Source organism: Mastomys coucha, unplaced genomic scaffold, assembly GCF_008632895.1.
Source record: "Mastomys coucha isolate ucsf_1 unplaced genomic scaffold, UCSF_Mcou_1 pScaffold21, whole genome shotgun sequence".
In the NCBI taxonomy this organism is placed as follows: domain Eukaryota; kingdom Metazoa; phylum Chordata; class Mammalia; order Rodentia; family Muridae; genus Mastomys; species Mastomys coucha.
Window position 1 is genome coordinate 131,415,517 of NW_022196904.1, and position 6,106 is coordinate 131,421,622.

Sequence of the window (6,106 nt, forward strand, 5' to 3'; positions counted from 1 at the left end):
AGTGGTGAGCAGTCTCCAGGTGAGTGGTGCTCTCCGCGCGCTGAACAGCAGCCTCCACGGTGGTACTGCGAATGCTCCCTGCGCAGGGTGCTGGGAGCGCTCCCTGCGCAGGGTACTGGGAGTGCAGCAGCGGACGCAAACTGCCTTGTTCCCGGGTTTTGGCACCAAAATGATGGGTTTTGAGTCGCGGCAGGAAACGTCTGCAGACACCAGGCCCAGGCAGTTTCATGTGTAAGAGGTTTAATTGGAAGGGGGGTAGGGGGGTAGCAGCGCAGGAAGAGAGAAGGGGGAGAGAGAAGAAGAAAGAGAGGAAGATGGAGGAAAGTACCCACATATTTATATGTGTGGTGACGTAGCAGTCCAGGTAAAGGTGGGAGCTGAGCCCAATGGATTCTGGGAATATGGTCGCCGTTGCCCTGGTGACAGGTCTGTGGACCCGCCCACATATCTGCTGTAGGTAGGTTCTGGATGCTAACAAGGGCCATCAACCTAAGTCATGATACACCATATATCTGGGCCTTACTCTCTAGGAGGAGTTACCATGTACCGCGTACTTTCTCTCTTTCTCTGTATCCCTCTTTCTCTCTTCCTTCCTTCCTTCCTTCCTTCCTTCCTTCCTTTCAGTTGTGATTTTTTCTATTTTAATTTTGGTACTTATTTATTTAATTTATGTATAGGAGTATAATATCACTGTCTTCAGACACATCAGAAGAGGTCACCGGATCCCATTTCAGATGGTTGTGAGCCACCATGTGCTTGCTGGGAATTGAACATTGGACCTCAGGAAGAGCAGCCAGTACTTTGAATCACTGAGGATCGCACTTGGGTAAAGTTTCTAATGGATATTTTATTTATCTCTTTGTGTATTCATGTACATTTATATGCATGCACATTTGTGGGCCCACAAGTGCACATGTGTGCCAAAGTGTAGTGTCCGCCTGCAGACCCTACACGATAGTGGATTTTCCTGGACTGGAGACGAACTGGACCTGTGAATATAAGCTGGTGGGGAGCAAAGAGAAAGGACACCAAGTAGATGTATCAAGGTGTACTTTACTTAGGGTGCAGTGTGTTTATATAGTAAAAGGCAAAAACGAAACCACAACAATCAGACTTTTAACATAAACATGAGACCTGACAAAGGGATGCTGGAAGTCTGTTTACAGCAGGAACTTTAAGTGTGAGTTCTGGCAGAAATGAGCTGATTGTCACTCTTTGATCACAGGAGTTGCAGTCAGCATTTCGCTCCAGAGGTGGGCAGCCTCAGTCCTGGGCCTGTCATGGCATTCTTTCAATTTGGGAAACACTGGAAACAGCTTTCGAGCAGAGGGGAGGGAGACGACATCAAAGATCCTGTTTGAAGATACCAGTACTGCCTCATGTGTTCTCTCTTGCCATCCCCCTCTCCCTCCTTTGATATGGGATATATCAAATACTACTTCATATGTTGGTGGGTATGTGAAAAGTTTTCAGGATCCCCCTATCTGTGCCCTGGAATTTCAGATTGCACTAGTTAGTGTACCTGGATTTACTGAGCTCTGCATATCTAGATCCAGGTCCTCATGTGTGTAACAACTACTGTGTCCCTTCACCAAACCATCTCCCTAGTCCATCCAAAAGGTCATTGTTTGTATTTTAGTGTATGATGTATGTATGTGGGGAGTGTGCTGGCTAGTTTTATGTATTCATGGCACAAACTAGAGTCCTGGAGAAGAGGGAGGCCCAACAGAAAAAGTGCCTCCATAAGATCCCGCCATTTTGAGAAAAGCTTGCAAGGCATTTTCTTACTTAGTGATAGAAGTGGAGAGCCCAACCAGTTCTGAGTGGAGGCACTATAGGGGCTGGTGGTCTTGGGTTCTCTAAGAAAGGAGACTGAGAATGCATGAGTAGTAAGCCAGTAAGCAGCACCCCTCCATGGCCTCTGCATCAGCTCCTCCCTCCAGGTTCTTGCCCTATCTGAGTTCCTGTCCTGACTTCCTTCAATGATGACCAGTTGTGTGGAACTATAAGCTAAATAAACCCTTTCTTCTTCATGTTGCTTTACTCATTGTGTTTCTTTGCAGCAATAGTATCCCAAACTAAGACAGAAATGCAGGCACTACCCAGCCTCTGTGTATGACAGTCAGAACAACTTGTGGAGGTGCCTTTTCCTCCTACTTTCCATGGCTTCCAGGGCTCAAACTCATCTGGTCTGCCTTAACTGGCAAGCAATTTCAGTCACACATCTCTCCAGTACTTGGTGCCATGGCTTGACTATAAACTTCTTGCACACAAGGATTGTTTCCTGCTCATCTTATACTCCAAGGACCTGGTGTGTAGTAAGCTATGAGTAAAGGTTAAGCTACCAACTTTTCTGTTTTCATACCCTTGACATGCAGCTGACACATACTATGGGGCAGCTCCCATATGCCTGAGGACTTTTCTCCACACAGAGAAACCACAAAGCTCTTAGTACCCAAGGGTCCCACTGGAACAAATACACAGTGAACAGGCAATGCATTGGGTCCTGCAGGATTGGTTCCAGGATGGGAGGTATGGAGATATAAAGTCCAGGGTGTTACCTTGTGCAGCAGGACAGTAGAAGTCACTGTGTATTTTCTGTACTCCTGGCACACATATAGTGGTACTGTATTTCTGTTGTGGATAGCCCTGGTATTGCTTGAATTTTGATGCTAATTCTGTTTTCCCAGGAGGGGCTGCAGAGGAGGAGTGTATAACCACATATACAGGTGACTTCTTGTAAATCTTCTTCCCACCTTAACTTGTAAAATAAAGACTAGAGCCAGTGATTGGGCAGTGGATGGGAAGGTGGAGCTGAAAAGTTTGGGGAAGGATGAAGGGAGGAGAGAAGAGAAGGAAGGAAGACAGAGGAACAGGAAGAAGATCAGGTTCTGTGTGGCTTTAACTAGCCACAGGTAGCTATGAATATCACAAAATAATTGGGATAACTTGTCTAATCTAGATGGTCAGCTTGTATCATTATCAATTGGCTGTGAAATTATTGTGTGGGCATCTTGTGAATTGAGAATTTATTGATACATAAGTCTGAATGATTAATTATACACTTCTAGAGTTTTGATTTACTGTGTTAAGGGGATATGTGACAACTAGCCACAGGGAATAAATGGCTGAGAAGGTATTACCAGCACTGAGGCTGGCGAACAAGAACTGGAAACATAGCACATGGGAGTAGCCTAGAAGCAGAGAGAGCCCTGGCAGAGAGTAGCTGGGTGTATTGCAGCATTGTGCCCCCCTTTTTTGTTACAACATATTTCCCTTCAAATGGAATGGAAATGGAGCCAAATAATCTCCTTTGGTTGACATGATCATCCTGAGCAGAGGCTTAAGAGACGTGTAGCTCACCAACCCTGCCATGTGCCTCAGTCTGCAAAGGTTTGCTTAGGTTTTGTTTTGGACTCTTATATTTCGAACCCCAGTCAACTTCTCTCTATGTAGTATTCCTTGGACTCAACAAAAAACCAATAGTTCAACAGATAGCCAAAGATCAAGACATTTGCTCTGTACTGGCTGGTTTTTGGTGTCAACTTGACACAGGCTGGAGTTATCACAGAGAATGGAGTTTCAGTTGGGGAAGTGCCTCCATGAGATCCAGCTGTGGGGCATTTTCTCAATTGTGCCTTGTGGGTGGTGCCATCCCTGGGCTGGAGGTCTTGGGTTCTATAAGAGAGCAGGCTGAGCAAGCCAGGGAAGCAAGCCAGTAAGAAAAATCCCTCCATGGCCTCTGCATCAGCTCCTGCTTTTGGACCTGCTTGAGTTCCAATCCTGATCAACAGCAATGTGGAAGTGTAGGCTCAATAAACCCTTTCCTCCCCAACTTGCTTCTTGGTCATGATGTTTGTACAGGAATAGAAACCCTGACTAAGACGTGCACCTTCCCAGGCAAATGAAGTCCCCCAAAAACACCTAAGCCAGAACTGACCTTTTACCAAATGGCAGTGGCCCACATGGTTGGGAATGAATCCTCACAAGTCAACAGAGTCTATACCCGCAGAAGCGCAATATTCTGGTTGTATGAGAAACATACTGAGCTATTGGGGTGGGGCAGAGGCAGTGGTACTGGGGAGAGCTCTGCTGTGGTTTGTGAAGTGTGCAAACATCGAGCTTCTGCAGGCTCTGTGCTCCCCAACATCATCCAAATGCTAGTCCTTACACACTTAGCATGTGTTAACACAACCTGGGAGGAAATGAAACCTGCCCTCCCCCCCAGAATCCCCAAAGTAACCCAGAACTGGGGCTCTGCCTCCTTCAGTTGTGAGTGTCTGTTTCTTACTTCACAATATACGTCCTTACTCATCATGTCTAACGTAAATTGAGTGTGTGTGTGTGTGTGTTGTGTGTGAACATATGTGCACGTGTGTATGGGTGTGAATGTGAGAATTAGGGACAGTTTTCAAAGTATAGTACTTTATAGGCCAATATTGTCTCTTTTTTATCCTTTTCTTTCAAAGTGCTTTGCCAAATACAGTAATTTAATAGTTCACTATAACATTTGGGATAAAAATCTAAGTGTTTGTTCTATTGTACTTAAACAAGGTAATTGTTCTATAGAGCTTTATCTGCAAGAAAAATAAATTAAATGCCAGTTCAATTTTTCAATCTGTGTGAAACAGTATGGCTCTGCTGCCCCCAAATGGAAACTGAGGCTGACAAAGCAAATCTTATCACAGGACTTAGACCAGATAAGCAGTCCCATACAGAAAGCAACTTAGAGAAACGGAAGCCTCTAGAACAGTGAACTGAGGGTACACTTTGAAAAAAAACATGCCAACTAAGTCATAATGTAAAGGTTATATTATACATTTTTTTTTATTTTGGTTTTTCCAGACAGGGTTTCTCTGTGTAGCCCTGGCTGTCCTGGAACTCACTCTGCTCACTCTGTAGACCAGGCTGGCCTCGAACTCAGAAATCTGTCTGCCTGTGCCTCCCAAGTACTGGGATTAAAGGCATGTGCCACCACTGCCCAGCCACAATTTTTGAAGATTACAGTGATTTTGTTAAATTTTATTTCCAAAGCCAGTACTAAGTACACATCATCCTATCCAGCACTGGGATTAGAAGCATTCTCTACAGCCCTGGCTGTTTGTTTTGTCTTGTTTTTAAATAGCCTATTTATTCTCTATCTCAGAATCTCTATATCAGATCTTAGAATTGGCTATATAGATCTGGCAGGTCTTCAGTTCGCAGACATCTGCCTGCCTCAGCATCAAGTACTAGGGTTCAAGGCCTGTTCCCATGCTTGGCAACTCCTGGTGTTAGGTTCTCAAGACAAAACTCATATCCTCTTGTTTTGTTTACAAATCAAATATGTCAGCTAATGGAGAGTTTCCTTACTTCCATTTCCTTCCCTTCCCTTCCCTTCTCCTCCCTTCCAGTCCTTTCACTTACCATCCATCCCCTTTGATTTCTTTCCCTTCCTACTCCAACCCCTCCTCTATTCCCTCCTCTCCCCTCCCCATCCCACCAATCTCCTCCCTCACAATTCCCTATCCTTCCCTCTCCTCCCTACATGCCACCTTCCCTGTTTCTTCCCTTCATCCCCTCTTCCCTGTGCTTCCTCCCTTCATCCCCCTTCCCCTGCTTCCTCTTCACCTATGCCCTACATTACTAAATCAAACTGTATAGAACATTACACTCTTCTTCCAGCTACAGCTGAGCTTAGATCAGCTCGGATGCTCCTAGTTTGTGTTTCCTGCTGGCAAGACTGTCTTTGGCATTTTGGCATCTGCATCCAAATGTAGATGCTTCTCCTCAAACCAGCTAAGGGGAGAGGGGAGTGAAACAGCACAGCCAGAGAACCTTCAGCTGGAGGAGCTTCTCACACCGCCACCTTGTGGCTTCTGGAGGAACACCATGGAGCTGCTTCCTGCACTTAACCTGGGCAGGAATCTGGAAAGATTTACACACAATTGCATTAAGTGTCACTGGGCAGCTTGGATACTGCCTAAGCCTATGACTGGATAATGATCCAGCAGGACTCGAATGTGCCTTTGTAGACAGAGATACTCACTATGTTAGAGGAACTGAGCTCTGGGTCAAGTCTCCTGACAGTGATTCAGTCCATGCTGAATATTTCCTGCAATGCACT

At 45.4% G+C, this 6,106-nt stretch overlaps 1 long non-coding RNA gene across 1 annotated transcript; it reads left to right on the forward strand.

Moving 5' to 3' along the window:
* Positions 1–723: 723 nt before the first annotated feature.
* LOC116100978 lies at positions 724–1,719 on the forward strand. Its single transcript, XR_004122752.1, has 2 exons — positions 724–826; positions 1,226–1,719. It is a non-coding gene; the product is annotated as an uncharacterized LOC116100978 (long non-coding RNA).
* Positions 1,720–6,106: the final 4,387 nt, after the last annotated feature.